Source organism: Hypanus sabinus, chromosome 1 (genome assembly GCF_030144855.1).
Source record: "Hypanus sabinus isolate sHypSab1 chromosome 1, sHypSab1.hap1, whole genome shotgun sequence".
NCBI lineage: Eukaryota > Metazoa > Chordata > Chondrichthyes > Myliobatiformes > Dasyatidae > Hypanus > Hypanus sabinus.
In genome coordinates, this window is record NC_082706.1 from 64,006,336 (window position 1) to 64,023,505 (window position 17,170).

Here is a 17,170-nt window from a genome sequence, read left to right on the forward strand (position 1 = left end):
GATTCCCCTCCAGTTCATGTGCAAAATACCCTCTTGTACAGGTAACCCCTTCCCCAGGAAAGATTCCATTGATCCAAGAACTTGAAACCCTGTCCCTGCACCATTTCCGCAGCCACTCATTCATTTGTGCTATTGCCCCATTCTTACCTGTACTAGCCTGTGGCACAGGGAGTGAATGCCTATAAAGCCACAACATTACATTCCAGGCTGCTTAATGAATGCTAACTTTGCAATTTGCCTTCCTTGTCACTGACTCAACTGTTAGTCAATCTAGTCAGCTCCATCTTGGGTACTAGCCTACAAAGTACCCAGGATATCTTCAGGGAGTGGTGTCTCAGCAAGGTAGCGTCCATTACTAAAGACCTCCAGCACCCAGGGCATGCCCTTTTCTCACAGTTACCATCAGGCAGGAGATACAGAAGCCTGAAGGCACACACTCAGTGATTAGGAACAGCCTTTTCCCCTCTGCCATCCAATTCCTAAATGGACATTGAATCTTTGGACACTACCTCACTTAGTTTTAATATACAATATTTCTGTTTTAGCACGCTTTTTAAAATCTATTCAATTAAGTAATTGATTTACTTTATTATTATTATTTTTATTTCATTATCTTTTTCTCTGCTAGATTATTTATTGCATTGAACTACTGCTAAGTTAACAAATTTCACGTCACATGCCGGTGATAATAAACCTGATTCTGATTCTGAACTGGCAAGTTAACCTTTAGGGAATCTTGGACAAGGACTCACACATCCCTTTGCACCTCTGATTTCTGAATTTGCTCCCAATTTAGAAAATAGTTTTCCTGTGACCACCTCTTAGCAAGGCTCCAGATCAGAGGCATCAAATCTGGTGACCAAGAAAGTTGCGGGAGGTGTAGGCATGATTTCTGGAAAGCCATCTCACAAGCAAAGTGGAAATTCCAGGCAAAATGTAAATCAGTAAGGGATGCTTGATTCTTGTGGCAGGACTTCAATGCCATCACCTCTTACAAAGTTATATCAGGCTACATGGGAGACAGCAGGGCTTCCCTTCCAGATAAGCTCAATGTATTCTCTATTTGCTTTGACCATGAGAACATGGAGATTCCATTGCAAACCCCCACATCTCCAATGATCCTATGATCTTAGTCTCTGAAGCTAGTGTGGACTGCCTTCTACGGCTTCGCATTTAATGCCATCATCTCTCAGAATTAGTTAATAAGCTCCAAGGTTTTAACCTCAATACCTCCTTATGTAATTGGATTTTGTATTTCCTTACTTGTGGATCCCAGTCAGTTCAATTGGCAACAACGTCACCTCCGTTGTTTTCAGCAGCACAGGTGCACCACAGGGGTGTATGTTTTGCCCCCTGCTCTACTTGCTTGTTACCTATGACTGTGTGGCTAAACACAGCTCTAATGCCATATTCAGGTCTGTTGATGATAGATACAACTGTTGTGAGCCAAATCAAAGGTGTGATGAATCAGCATACAAGCAAGAGGAAGATTGAAAATCTGTCTCAGTTGTGTCATAACAACGTCTTATTCAATGTTAGCAAGACCAAGGAATTGATTAAGGACTCCAGAAGAAAACCAGAGGTCCATGAGCCAGTCCTCATTGGAAGATGAGAGGTGGAGAGCGTTAGCAATATTAAATTCCTGGTTTACTTTGAGTGGAAAAGCCTACAAAAGGTAGCGGTTTTGGCACAGTACATTGCTGGTAAAGCTCTCCCAGCTATTGAGCACATCTACATGAAATGCTGTCATAGGAAAGCAGCATCCATCATCAGAGATCCCCATCACCCATGATGTTCTCTTCTCACTGCTGCCATTGGTAGAAGGTACAGGAGCCTCAGGATTCACACTACCAGGTTCAAGAACAACCATCAGGCTGAATAAAAGGGGATAATTACTTTCACTTGCCCCATTATTGAAATGTTTGCATATCCAATGATCTCACTTTAGGATTATTTGTTAATTATTGCTTTTTTTAATATTTGCATTTGCACAGTTTGTTGTCTTCTGCACTCTGTGTGATCTTCTAGTGATCCTGTTACAGTTTCTGTTCTGTATATTTGCTGAGTATATGCTGAAAATGAATCTCAGGGTTGTGTATAGTGACATAAATGTACTTTGATAATAAAATTCACTTTGAATTTTGAATGTGCCTTCTACCAAAGTGCATGACCAAATACTTATCTACATTGTTTTCCATCTGCCCCTTTATTACCCATTCTCTTAATCGAAGTCCTTTTGCAGTTACCTTGCTTCCTCAACACTACCTAACACTATATGCCTCTTCATCTATCTTTGTATCGTTTGCAAACCTGACCACAGAGCCATCATTTCAATTCACCAAATCATTGACATTCCAGTTTTTGTGAACTTCACAAAGGCAGAAGAAAAATTAAACCCAAACTGCAAAAAAAAAACAGAATTAGCAGATGTAACCAAAGACTTCATCAAACTAGCACGTTTTAAGGAGGGTCTTGAAAGAAAAGGACAGAGTCGAAGAGGCCAGTTCCGGAATTTGGGAGGGGGGATGGAGGCACAACAGCTATTGGTAAGGCAGAGGAAGAGAATCGGTGATGTGTAAGACCATAAGATATAGGAGCAAAAGTAGGCCATTTGGCCCATTGAGTCCGTCTGCCGTTCAATAATGGGCGGATCCAATTCTTCGAGTCAGTCCATTTCCTCTGCCTTCTCTCCATACCCTTTGATTCCCTGGCTAAAAAAGAACCTATCTATCTCTGCCTTAAATGCACCCAATGACTTGGCCTTCTCAGCTGCTTGTGACAACAAATTTCACCCACTGACTAAAGTAATTTCTCTGCATCTCTGCTTGAAATAGATGTCCTTCAATCCTGAAGTCATGCCCTCTTGACCTAGACTCCCCTATCATGGGAAATAACTTTGCCATATCTAACCTGTTCAGGCCTTTTAACATTTGGAATATTTCTATGAGATGCACCCTCATTCTCCTGAACTCCAGGGAATACAGCCCAAGAGTTGCTAGACATTCCTTATGTGGTAACCCTTTCATTCCTGGAATTATTCTCGTGAATCTTCTCTGAATCCTTTCCAATGTCAGTAATCCTTTCTAAAATAAGGAGCTCAAAACTGCACAGAATACCCCAATGTGTAGTCTCGTAAATGCCTTATAGAGCCTCAACATCACATCCCTGCTGTTGTATTCTATATTCTAGAAATGAATGCCAACATTGCATTTGCCTTCTTCACCACCAACTCAACATGGAGGTTAACCTTTAGGATATCCTGCACAAGGACTCCCAAGTCCCTTTGCATTTTTGCATTTTGAATTCTCTCCCCATCTAAATGATAGTCTGCCTGTTTATTTCTTCCATCAAAGTGCACAACCGTACACTTTCCAACATTGTATTTCATTTGCCACTTCTTTGCCCATTGCCCTAAACTATCTAAGTCCCTCTGCAGGCTCTCTGTTTGCTCAATGATACCCGCTCCTCCACATATCTTTGTATTATTGGCAAATTTAGCCACAAATCCATTTATCCCATAGTCCACAAACTGACCCCTGTGGAACTTCAGAGTTAACCGGCAGTTAGCCAGAATAGGATCCCTTTATTCCCACTCTCTGTTTTCTGCTGATCAGCCAATGCTCCACCCATGTTAGTAACTTCCCTGTAATTCCATGGGCTCTTACTTTGCTAAGCACCCTCGTGTGTGGCACCTTATTAAAGGTCTTCTGAAAATCCAAGAACAGGATATCTATTGCATCTCCTTTGTCTACCCTGCTTGTAATTTCCTCAAAAAAAGTAGGTTAGTCAGGGAGAATTTTCCTTTCAGGAACCCATGCTGACTTTGGCCTATCTTGTCATGTGCTTCCAGGACCACTGTAATCTCATCCCTAACGTTCGATTCCAACAACTTCCCAACCACTGATGTCAGGCTAATAGGTCTGTGTTTCCTTTCTGCTGCCTCCCACCCCCTTAAATAGCGGAATAACATTTTGCAATTTTCCAGTCATCTGGTACAATGCCAGAATCTATTGATTCATGAAAAATCATTGTTAATGCCTCCACAATCTCTCCAGCTACTTCCTTCAGAACCTGAGGGCGCATTCCATCAGGTCCAGGAGATTTATCCACCCTCAGACCATTAAGCTTCCTGAGCACCTTCTCAGTCATAATTTTCACTGCACATACTTCACTTCCCTGGCACTCTTGAATGTCCGGTATACTGCAGATGTCTTCCACTGTGAAGACTGATGCAAATTAGGCATTATGCCATCTCTGTCTCTCATTGCAATATCTCCAGAGTAATTTTCTAATGGTCCTATGTCTAATCTGGACTCTGTTTTTCCCTTTATACACTTGAAAAAGCTTTTAGTATCTTTTTTGATATCAGTCGCCAGCTTCCTTTCATAATTCATCTTTTCCTTCCTAATGATCTTCCTAATTTTCTTTTGCAAGTTTTTAAAAGCTTCCCAATCGTCTATCTTCCCACTAGCTTTGGCTTCCTTGTATGCTCTTTCTTTTGCTTTTACTTTGGCTCTGATTTCATTTGTCAGGCACGGTAGTGTCCTTCCATTCGAAAATTTCTTCTTATTTGGCGAATAAAGATGCTGAATAGGGATGCTGAATGAAGGGAAGAAAAGAGTATTTAAAGTGAGTAATGAAAAGTAAAACACAAACAGTGAGATAATATCCTCAAAGTGCAAGTGAAAGCTCATTGAGACATTTATCGTTGAGTCAACAAATAGTTGTTTCAGCATTTATAAATATGTTCTGAAAAGTGAGGTTTGATTGGTAAAACAACAAATCCAGGAACACAGATTAAACAAAACATTTCCTTTTATATATTATTCTAGAGTGGGAGTGAACACGTAAAGCAGCATTGGTTCTAGGTAAGTGCCTGTGCATTTTTTCAAGTATTACATAAAGTTAAAGTTTGTTGATTCTTTGTGTAAGATGATAAAGACAAAGCAATAGCAGTTTATCTCAAATTATTTGGATTTAAGCTTTTGATGGAATATATAATTGGGGGATAGGAAGGAAATTTTCCAATTAATAGAACATAGAAGTGCCATTGTGTTATTGCTTTTGAAAACAACATTTAAATGCTCAAATAACATTTATTATGATGCACTTCTTTCTCATTGGAATTGTCACAGTGGCCTTTGTCTGAGCGGACATAATCAGAGAGGTGATCTTAAGGCTTTAGCTCTTTGAAGCTTTCGTGAAGAGAGGCTCCAGTCAGAGAAAGCATGTGTTATATTTGAATGTACGCAGTATAGGGAATAAGGTAAATGAACTTGCAGCACAGTTGCAGATTGGCAGGTATGATCTTGTAGGTGTCTCGGAATCATGGCTGAAAGATTATAGCTGGGAGCATAATGTCCAAAGATGCATATTGTATTGAAAGGATAGGGAGGAAGGCAGAAGGGGCAGCATTGCTTTGTTAGTAAAAAAAAAAATGAATTCAAATCATTAGAAAGTGGTGATACAGGGTCGGAAGTGGCAAGTATATGGTCTACAAGTTACAACAGGAGATACAAAATGCATGCCAAAAGGACAATATTACAATAGTCATGGGGGACTTCAATATGCAGTTGGATTGGAAAAATCATGTTGGTACTGAACTACGAGAGTGGGAATTTCTAGAGTGCCTACGAGATGGCTTTTTAGAGTGATTTGTGGTTGAACCCACTAAAGGATCAGCTATTCTGGATTGAATGCTGTGCAATGAACCAGAATGGATTAGAGAGCTTAAGGAAAAAGAACTCTGAAGGGCAAGAGATCATAATATGATCAAATTCACCCTGAAACTTGAGTATTACAGAGACATCAGAGAGGAGCTGGGCAGAATTGATTGGAAAAGAACACTGGCAGGGATGATGGCAGAGCAGCGATGGCTGGAATTTCTGGAAGCAACTCTGAAGGCACTGGATATATACATCCCAAAGAGGAAGAAGTATTCTAAAGGAAAGATGACACAACTGTGGTTAACAAGAGAAGTCAAAGTCAACATAAAAGCCAAAGAGAGAACATATACTAGAGCAAAGGTTGTGGGAAGTTAGAGGATTGGGAAGCTTTTAAAAACCAACAGAGGACAGCTTAAAAAAGTCATTAAGAAGATAAAGATAGAATAGTTAGCCAATAATATTAATGAGGATACCAAAAGTTTCTTCAGATATATTAAGTCTGAAAGAGAGGTGAGTGTGGATGTTGGATTGCTGGACAATTATACTATAATACGGAACAGCAAAATAGTGGATGAACTGAATAAGTATTTTGCATCAATCTTCACTGTGTATGGTGGACGTTCCCGGTGTCAGGGGGAATGAAGTGTGTGAAGTTACCATGACTAGAGAGAAGATTCTTGGGAATCTGAAAGGTCTGAAGGTAGTTAAGTCACCTGGACCAGAGTTCTGAAAGATTGGTGGCTGAAGAGATCGTGGAGGCATGAGTAATGATCTTTCAAGAATCAGTAGATTCTGGTATGGTTCCAGAAGACTGGAAAATTGTGAATGTCACCCCACTCTTCAAGAAGGGAGAGAAGCAGAAGAAAGGAAACGATAGGACAGTTAGTCTGACCTCAGTGGGGGAAGATTTGGAGTCGATTATCAATGTTGAGGCCTCATGGTACTTGGAGGCACATGAGGCTGTAGTTTCCTCAAGGGAAAATTTTGCCTGACAAATCTGTTGGAATTGTTTGAAGAAGTATTAAATAGGATAGACAAAGGAAAATTGGTTGATGTATACTTGGAGTTTTAGAAGGCTTTTTGACTAAGTGTCACACACGAGGCTGTTTAACAAGTTATGGTATTACAGGAAAGATTCTAGCATGGATAAAAGAGTGGCTGATTGGCATGAGGCAAAGCATGGGAATAAGGGGAGCCGTTTTTGACTGGCTGCCGGCAACTTGTGTTCCACAGGAGCTTGTGTTGGGACCAATTCTTTTTACGTTATATGTCAATGATTTGGATGATGGAATTGATTTCTTTGTTGCACAGTTTGCAGATGACGTGAAGATGGGAAGAGGGGCAGGTGGTTTTGAGGAAGTAGAGATACTACAGAAGGACTTAGATGGGTTTGGAGAATAGACAAATAAATGACAGATGGAAGGCTGTGTTGGAAAATGTATGGTCAAGAAATGAAAGGGTTGACTAGTTTATGAACAAGAGGAAATCCAAAAAAACTGAGATGCAAAGGGACTTGGGAGTCTGTGCAGGTTAATTTGGAACGTAAATGTAATGTTAATATTGATTTCAAGAAGATGTAATGTTAAGGCTTTATAAAGCGCTGGTGAGGCCTCACTTGGAGTATTGTGACCAGTTTTGAGTTTGTGATCAGGATGTGCTGAAACTGGAGAGGGTGCGTGAATATGATGCCAGGATTGAATGGCTTTGCATACAAAGAGAATCTGTGTCCACCACAATTCAGAAGAGTGACATGTGATCTCATTAAAAACCTATTGAATGGTGATAGGTCTTGATAGAGTGGATGTGGAGAGGATGTTTCTTATGATGGGAGGTTCTAAGACCAGAGGACACAGCCTCAGAATAGAGGAGAGACCTTTTAGAACAGAGATGAAGAATTTCTTTTGCCAGAGAGTGGTGAATCTGTGGAATTCTTTGTTACAGGCAGCTGTGGAGGCCTAGTCTTTATGTATATTTAAGGCAGAGGTTGATATATTCTTGAGTGGTCAGGGCATGAAGCGATACAGGCAGAAAGCAGGACATTGGGGCTGAGAGGAAAATTGGACTAGCCATGATGGTGAAGCAGACTCGATGGGCTAACTGGCCATATTCTGTTCCTGTATCTGATGGTCTTATGGAATCTCTGGAAAAGAAAGTTTGAAACATTCATTGCACTATGCTGAACAAACAGAAGGGTGATTGGAAACTTCCATTTTCCCATCAAAATGGATAATACTTGGTAATTAAATCGCAAACAAGAGAAAATCTGCAGATGCTGGAAAGCAACACACACGAAATGCTGGAGGAACTCGGCTAGGCAGCATCTGTGGAAAAAAGTATGGTTGATGTTTTGGGCCAAGACCCTTTGGCAGAACTGGGAAAAAAAGCTGAGGAGTAGATTTAAAAGGTGGGGGAGGGGAGAGAGAAACACCAGGTGAAACCTGCAGCGGGAGGGATGAAGTAAAGTGCTGGGAAGTTGATTGGTGAAAGAGACAACACCTCACTTCTCTTTCTCGATCTCACATTCTCTATCTCTGGAGCCAGCATCCACCAATGTCTATTGCAAACCCACGGAATCTCACAGCTATCTGGACGAAACCCTGCTACTTGTAAAAACACCAGCCTTTCTCTCAACTCCATCTCCGCTGCATCTGCTCTCAGGATAAGGCTTTTCATTCTAGAATGTAGGAGATGTCCTCCTTTTTCAAATAAAGCAGTTTCCCTTCCTGCACCATCAATGCTGCCCTTCCATTTCACGCACATCTGTTCTTACCCCATCCTTCTGCCTCCCTGACAGGGATAGGGTTCCTTTTATCCTCACCTAGCATCTTACCAGCATCCGTGTCCAGCTCATAATTCTCTGAAACTTCCACCACCTCCAATGGGATCCCACCACCAAGCATATCTTTCCTTCCCCCACTTTCTGCTTTCTGTAGAGATCACTGCCTATGTGACTCTCTTGTCCATTTGTCCCTCCTCATTGATTTCCCTCCTGGCACTTATCCTTGCAAGTGGGATAATTGCTACACCTGCCTCTACACCTCCCCCCTCACTACCATTCATTGCCCTAAACAGTCCTCCTTGGTGAGGCAACACTTCACCTGTGAGTCTGTTGGGGTAATTTACTGCGTCTGGTGCTCCCGGTGTGGCCTCCTGATGTCGATTGGGAGTCCGCTTCGCCGAGCATCTACACTACCTGTCAGAACAAGCGGTCTCTCCCAGTGACCACCCATTTTAATTACTCTTCCCATTCCCATTCTGTTATGTACATCCATGACTTCCTCCACTGATGTGATGAAGCCACACTTAGGTTGGAGGAACAACACCTTATATTCCATTTGGTTAGTCTCCAACCTGATGACATGACCATTGATTTCTCAAACTTATGGTAATCGACCCTCCCTTCACAATTTCCCATCCCCTTTTCCCTCCCTCAACTTATCTCCTTGCCTGCCCATCGCCTTCCTCTGGTGTTCCTCCCTCCTTTTTCTTTCTTCCATGGTCTTTTGTCTTTTTCACCTATCAACTTCCCAGCTCTTTACTTCATTCCTCCTCCTCCAGGTTTCACCTATCACTGGTGGTGATGCCAGGTGATTATCCTAAGAGCGTACCTAAGAGAAAGATGCAGTTTTAAAGGCAAAGAGCGGTCGCAACAAATATTGATTTGATTCCTTTTTTTGAGTTTATTGCTCTTTATAGCAATTTTTGAAATTTAGAAACTTTTCATTACTTTTGAAAGCATCTTCGATTTACAGAGTTGTTTTACTTGTGCCTAAGACTGTACTGCAGTGTCAATTTCAATTCAATTTGAAATAAACTTATTAGCAAAGTATGTAACCCTCTCCCTCTCCCAGTGTAGAGTGCCTTCCTGCTTCAAATTATCCACCAATATCTCTGTACTAAAGAATACCAAGGTAACATGCCTGAACGACTGGTGTCCTGACACACTCACCTCAATAATAAGCAAATGCTTTGAGAGGCTGATCAAGGATTACATCTGCAGCTTGCTACCACCCAAATTGGATCCCCTACAATTCGCCTGCCAACACAACTGATGCAATAGCTACTGCTCTACATAACATGCTTACATATGTGGAGAAGAAGGATGCTTATGTGAGAATGCTGTTCTTGGACCATAGTTCCATCCAGGCTCGACAAGAAGCTCAGAGACCTTGGCCTTGACCCTGCCTTGTGCAGCTGGATCCTGGACTTCCTGTCAGATAGCCGGTAGGTGATAAGCGTGGGCTCCCTCACCTCCACCCCTCTGACTCTCAATACAGGAGCACCTCAGGGCTGTGTACTAAGTCCCCCTCTTTACTCCCTGTATACCCATGACTGTGTCACCCACAGCTTTAATCTGCTAATTAAATTTTCCGATGACACTGCATTGATTGGCCTTATTTCAAACAATAACGAGGTGGCCTACAGGGAAGAAGTCATCTCTCTGACACAGTGGTGTCAAGAAAATAACTTCTTCCTCAATGTCACAAAAGCAAAGGAGCTGATTGTGGATTGCAGGAGGAATGGAGACAGGCTAACCCCTATTGACATCAATGGATCTGGGGTTGAGAGGGTGAACAGCTTTAAGTTCCTCGGCATCCACATCACCAGGGATCTCACGTGGTCTGCACACACCAACTATGTGGTGAAAAAGGCACAACAGTGCCTCTTTCACCTCAGATGGTTGAGGAAGTTTGGTATGGGCCCCTAAACCCTAAGAACTTCCTACAGGGGCACAACTGGGAGCATTCTGACTGGCTGTATCACTGTCTGGTATGGGGACTGTACCTCCCTGAATCGAAGGACACTGCAGAGAGTGGTGTGGACAGCCCAGTGCATCTGTAGTTGTAAACTGTTTGTGATTCAGCATACTTACAAAAGACAGGTGTGTGGAAAAGATCACTGGGGACCTGAGTCACCCCAACCACAATGTATTCCAGCTGCTACCATTCAGGAAATGGTACTGCAGCATAAAAGCCAGGACCAACAGGCTCCGGGACAGCTTCTTTCACTAGGCCATCAGACTGATTTAACTACGGTGATTTCAATGTATTTACAGTTTTATTATCAGTTATTATAAATTACTGTGATTGCTCATTTAGACGGAGATGTGACGTAAAGATTTTTACCCATGTATGTGAAGGATGTAAGAAATAAAGTCGATTCAATACAGTTGCAAGAAAAAGTTTGTGAACCCTTTGTAATTACCTGCTTTCTGCATTAATTACTCACCTTTTGGTCTGATCTTTATGCTGAGTACACCATTTAAACAGTCTAGGCTCAAAAAAATCATGTGAACCTCTGGAGTAATGCCTTCTGCAAAAGCTATTTGGAGTCGGGTGTTCTAATCAATGAATGTTGAAGGAAGTGAAAAAGAATCCAAGGGCAACAGCAAAAGACCTGCAGAAATCTCTAGAACTTGCAAAAGTCACTGTACTTGTGTCCACTATAAGAAAAACACTGATCAAGAACACCACAGAGGAAATAACTTCTATGCAAAAAAAAAACACATTGCTGCACATTCTTCAGGTTTGCAAAAGACCACAGTGTTCCACAGTGCTGCTGTGACAGTGTTCTGTGGACAGATGAGACAAAAGTTGAACATTTTTGGTGGAAATGCACACCGCTATGTTAGGAGGGAAAAAGGGAGTGCACACCAACATTAAAACCTCATTCCACCTGTGTAGCATGGTGGAAAGAGCATCATGGTTTGGGGACTGCTTTGCTGCCTCAGGGCCTTTACAGCTTGCAGTTGTTCAGGGAACAATGAGTTCAAAATTGTACCAAGACATTTTACAGGAGAAAGTCAGGGTAGCGGTCAATCTTCCGAAGCTTAACAGACGTTGGATGATGCAACAAGGCAATGATACGAAACACAAGAGTAAATCAGCCACAGATAGTTTAAAAGGAAGAAAGTTTGTGTTTTGGAATGGCCAAGTCTGAGTCCAGACTTTAACTCAATTGTGATGTTGTGGCATGACCTGAAGAGGGCTGTTCATGCAAGGCATCCCAGAAATATTGATGAATTGAAACAGTTTCATATGGAGAATGGTCTAACATTCCTTCTTGCCATTGTGTAAGTCTCATCAGCAGCTACAAGAAACATTTGATGGAGGTTATTGCTACCAGTTATCAAATGCAAGGGTTCACATTCTTTTTCCAGTCTGAAGTAGGAATGATTAAACAATATGTTTAATAAAGACATGAAAAGCACAATTGTTTGTGTATGGAAGGATATGGTGAGAAGTATGGGGTTGACTGAGATCCAGTATCAGCCATGATGGAATGAATGGTGGAGTAGACTCGATGGGCTGTATAGCCTAATTCCGTCTCTTTTGTTCATATTCAGAGACAGGTTATTGGCTCTGCACCAGTCTGTTAGCCGCTGCACCTCCTCTCTTTCTTTCTTTCTTTTTTTTTCAATCTTTTTATTGATTTTCATATATACACAAAAAAATAACATAGTAATAAGTAAGTTGTGAATACAATAGACTTGAAATCACATTGATAATAAGATAACAATATCCTACTAAACATCAACAGAAGAGAATACCTTAATCAATCAAGTCCACATGATTATATGAAAAAAAAAACAAAAATAACCATTAAAAAAGAAAAAAATATATTAAAAATATGTGAAAAAAAATATATATAAAAAAAAATAAAACACTAAACTAAACTAACCTGGGCAATAATAACAGTTTACAAGTATATGATAGTGTCAAAGAACTCCGGAACTCCATACCTGAACATGAATAAGCAGAGAAAAGGTCTGGAAAAGGCCAAATTAATTCATATGAAAATGTCTAATAAACGGTCTCCAAGTTTCTTCAAATTTAATTGATGAGTCAAAGATAGTGCTTCTAATTTTTTCCAAGCTCAGATAAGAAATAGTTTGAGAAAGCCATTGAAATGTGGTAGGAAGATTTACTTCTTTCCAATTTTGTAATATAGACCTTCTGGCCATTAATGTTACAAAAGCAATCATTCGTCTGATTGAAGGAGAAAACTGATTACCATCTTCATTTGGTATGCCAAAAATTGCAGTAATAGAATGAGGTTGTAAATCTATATTCCAAATTGAGGAAATAGTAGTAAATATGTCCTTCCAATAATTATGTAAAGTGGGACATGACCAGAACATATGGGTCAATGAGGCCACTTCTGAATGACATCTGTCACATTGAGGGTTAATATGAGAATAGAATCGAGCAAGTTTATCTTTAGACATATGAGCTCTATGTACAATTTTAAATTGTATTAAAGCATGTTTAGCACATATAGAAGAAGAATTAACCATCTGCAAAATTTTTTCCCATTTATCTGTTGATATGTTATATTGAAGTTCTTTTTCCCATTCTTGTTTAATTCTAACTGATATTTCTGGTTGTATCTTCATAATCATATTATAAATAAAAGCTACTAATCCCTTTTGACAAGGATTTAAGGTAAAGATCAAATCTATAATGTCCACCAAAGTTGAATTAGGAAAAGATGGTAAAACTTTATGCAAGAAATTTCTAATTTGTAAATATCTGAAAAAATTAGATTTAGGTAATTCAAATTTGTTGGAAAGTTGATCAAATGACATCAAAGTATCTTCAAAAAAAAGATCACGAAAACATTTTATACCTTTCCTTTTCCATATGTTAAAAGCTTGATCTGTCCAGGAAGGTTTGAAAAAGAAATTAAATAAGATAGGGCTATCAAGAACAAAGTTTTTCAAACTAAAAAACTTACGAAATTGAAACCAAATTCGTAATGTATGTTTAATAACAGGATTAAATATTTGTTTATTAAATTTAACTAAATCCGCAGGAAGACAAGAACCAAGAACAGAGAACAGAGAATATCCCTTTACCTCATTACATTCCAAATTTACCCACTGTGGGCACAGTGGTGAATCCAAATCTAGTTTCCAATACAATAAATTACGAATATTATTTGCCCAATAATAAAATCTAAAATTGGGTAAAGCTAAACCACCATCTTTTTTTGATTTTTGTAATTGCTTTTTACTTAACCTAGGGTTTTTATTTTGCCACACAAATGAGGAAATTTTTGAATCAATGCTATCAAAAAAAGATTTAGGAATAAAAACTGGTAGGGCTTGAAATAAGTATAAAAATTTCGGTAAAATCATCATTTTAACAGCATTAATCCGACCAATTAATGATAAAAACAAAGGAGACCATCTTGTAGTAAGTTGATGAATTTGATGAAGCATAGGTAAAAAATTCAGTCTAAATAAATCTTTATATTTCTTGGTAATTTTTATACCTAGATAGGTAAAGTTATCAATAACAACTTTAAATGGTATCCTATCACTCAATAAAGTTTGTGCATTTAAAGGAAATAATTCACTCTTATCTAAATTTAGTTTATAACCAGAAAAAGTACCAAATTGAACCAACAAGGATAAAATAGCAGGAATAGACCTATCAGGGTCAGAAATATATAACAACAAATCATCAGCATAAAGAGATAATTTGTATAACTTCTCATTACGGGTAATACCAAAAATATTAGGAGATTCACGAATAGCAATTGCTAAAGGTTCTAATGCAATATTAAATAATAAAGGACTTGAGGGACAGCCTTGTCTCGTACCACGAGATAATTGAAAAAAAGATCTGTAGTTATTTGTAAAAACAGAAGCGACAGGTTTATGATATATTAATTTAATCCATGATATAAAGTTAGGACTAAAATTAAAATTTCTCAATGTATTAAATAAATATATCCATTCAACTCTATCAAAGGCTTTTTCAGCATCTAATGAAATAACACATTCTGGGATTGTGGGTGGTGAAGTATGCATTATATTAATCAATTTTCTAACATTAAAAAAGGAATACCGATTCCTCATAAAACCAGTTTGATCTTCTGAAATAATCTGAGATATTACTTTTTCTAGTCTAATAGCTAAAATTTTTGTAAGAATCTTAGAATCTACATTTAATAGTGATATAGGGCGATAAGATGTACATAAATTAGGATCTTTATCTTTTTTAAGAATTAGAGAAATATTAGCTTCATAAAAAGATTGAGGTAATCTCTTCTTAGCAAACGCATCATTAAAAATTTCACATAACCAAGGAGAAAGCAAAGAAGAAAAAGTTTTAAGAAGAAAAAGTTTTAACACCTCCTCTCTGTATGCTGAATCATCGTTCTTGTTGATGAGACCCACTACGGTTGTATCATTGGCGAACTTGATGATGTGGTTTGAGTTGTGTGTTGCAGCACAGTCGTGGATCAGCAGAGTGAACAGTGGACTGAGCACACAGCCCTAGGGGAACCCCCGTGCGCAGTATGATGGTTTTGGAGATGCTGCTCCTGATCCGAACTGACTGAGGTCTCCCAGTCAGGAAGTCTAGGATCCAGTTGCAGAGGGAGGTGTTCAGGCCCAGTGGGCTCAGCTTTCCAATCAGTTTCTGAGGGATGATTGTGTTGAGTGTTGAACTGAAGTCTATGAACAGCATTTGAATGTGTGTCTTTTTTGTCCAGGTGGAGGGTGGTGCTGATAGCGTCGTCTGTTGAGCTGTTGGAATACAATAGAATTAATGAAAAGCTGCACACAAAGATTGATGAACAACCAATGTGCAAAAAAAGGCAGACTGCGCAAATACAAAAAAAAACCAAATAATAAATAATAAAGAATACTGAGAACATGAATTGTGGAGTCCTTGAAAGTGAGCCTAAAGGCTTTGGAATTAGTTCAGAGTTGACATAAGTGAAGTTAATCATACTGGTTCAGGAACCATTTAGTAGCTCTAGCTATTTGCTTCTTTTGAAAGGTTTTGACACAAATTTCCACTGTGTATTTCGATGTACATATGCCAAATCTTTGAACTCTTGTGAAAAACTACTTTAAACCTCCATCAGTCTAAATACAGAAAATGCTACAGTTAGTTACAGGAGCTTCCTTGCTCAGTATTCTTTGCAGCATATTGTTGTTTCTCTATTACATCTTTGGTCTTATCCTCTTATGGCAATTAGTCTTTCATTTTGTCGTTGCCTGCAAGGCCAACTTTTATTGTGCTCCACAAGTCCTCTGGATAATCTATCAATTAAATTATATTTTTACATGAATATTAAAAGAATCAGCATCTCCATTGCAGCAATCCTCACATGGTGCCAAATCTTAGCATCTTCTGATTTTCCATCTATGTTCCCTATAATGAGTCCTTCTGATCACTGCAAACTGCTGGAAAATTCATGTTTAACCTTCTAGATTTGTCCTCTGGCCACTGTTAGCGTCAATGCTGTCATAAAATTATTCGAAAGGAAATACTTTGTCAAAATTGTTCAGAAGTTGCCTATTTTTGGGATATTTTCCTATATTTTCTAAAGTAAATGAAGAATGTGTAATATATTTTGCGTGAAAACAGGAAGGAGGACTTCATTTTAGTCACTTTCAAATTGGTGTCATATTGTGACTACCTTTTATACATACGCTGTAGTATAGTATGTTATTCATAATGAAGTATTTTAAAAAGTATCAACTAACAACTTAAAAAATATTAAAATTGTTCAGCTAATTATTTTTACACGAGTTTAAATTAGTTCTTATAGTTTTTTTCTGGGGAGAATGTCAAAAACCAACAAGCTTTCATTTATCATTAACTTGACTGCTTCCGAGGGACAGTGCAATGTTTTGGCAAGCATCTGAGCTGTGGAAAAGGTCTCTAGAGATTAAAATGGTATGAGCAATAGCTTTATTGTTATGTCATAATTTACAAGAACTTTTAGACTAGAATGCCCTCAATATAAATATGATATTTAGACCAACACAGAAAATCTGGCAGGGTGGTAGTAGAGGTAAATGTATTAGGGACATTTAAGAAGCATTTAGATAGGCACATAGGTGACAGAAAAATTGAAGGCTATGAAGGAGAGAAAGGTTAGATTTATCTTAGAGTAGGTTAAAAAGTCAATACAATTTTGTGGCCTGAAGGTCTATACTGTGCTGTAAATGGCTGATGTTCTATGTTCATTTGTGGAGAGGAGAAGAGTTCATTGTTTGATGAAAGCTGAAAGATCTGACGTACCAAAATTGTCCAACATTTTCTGTTGTTGGATGCAGGAGACCTGCACCAATTTCTTTTGTGTTTGGTAAACAATCACAAGATGTCATTTTGATGCACAGTTATCATAACTGTTGTTACGTTCATTTACCACATTATTAGACAAATACTATTCTCAGTTAGACAATAGGTGCAGAAGTAGACCATTCGGCCCCTCGAGTCTGCACCGCCATTCTGAGATCATGGCTGATCACTCACTATCAATACCCAGTCCCTGCCTTGTCCCCATATCCCTTGATTCCCCTATCCATCAGATATCTATCTATCTAGTTGAAAGCAGATTTATTAGAACAATTGCTATTTAGCTCTATATGTCTACAGATGGTGAATTCACGTAATGAAAGTGCACTACATAGGTTGTATACAGATCTTTTCTATGGATGGCAAAAAAATTGAAGCTGATCATCAAATTCATCATTT

General features: G+C 38.9%; 1 protein-coding gene across 9 annotated transcripts in view; it reads left to right on the forward strand.

The window, feature by feature from the left end:
• Positions 1–17,170, forward strand: part of fam49bb (family with sequence similarity 49 member Bb) — a 193,174-nt gene that overhangs the window by 102,003 nt on the left and 74,001 nt on the right. For 6 of the 9 annotated variants that reach the window (XM_059970567.1, XM_059970538.1, XM_059970523.1 and 3 more), the window contains one exon: positions 4,833–4,868. The exons of 2 other annotated variants lie outside the window; for them this stretch is intronic. The gene's annotated coding sequence lies outside the window, so the exon portion shown is untranslated. Of the gene's footprint in view, positions 1–4,832; positions 4,869–9,866; positions 9,891–17,170 lie in introns of those variants that run through there. One more of the 9 variants, XM_059970594.1, reaches the window with a different exon arrangement.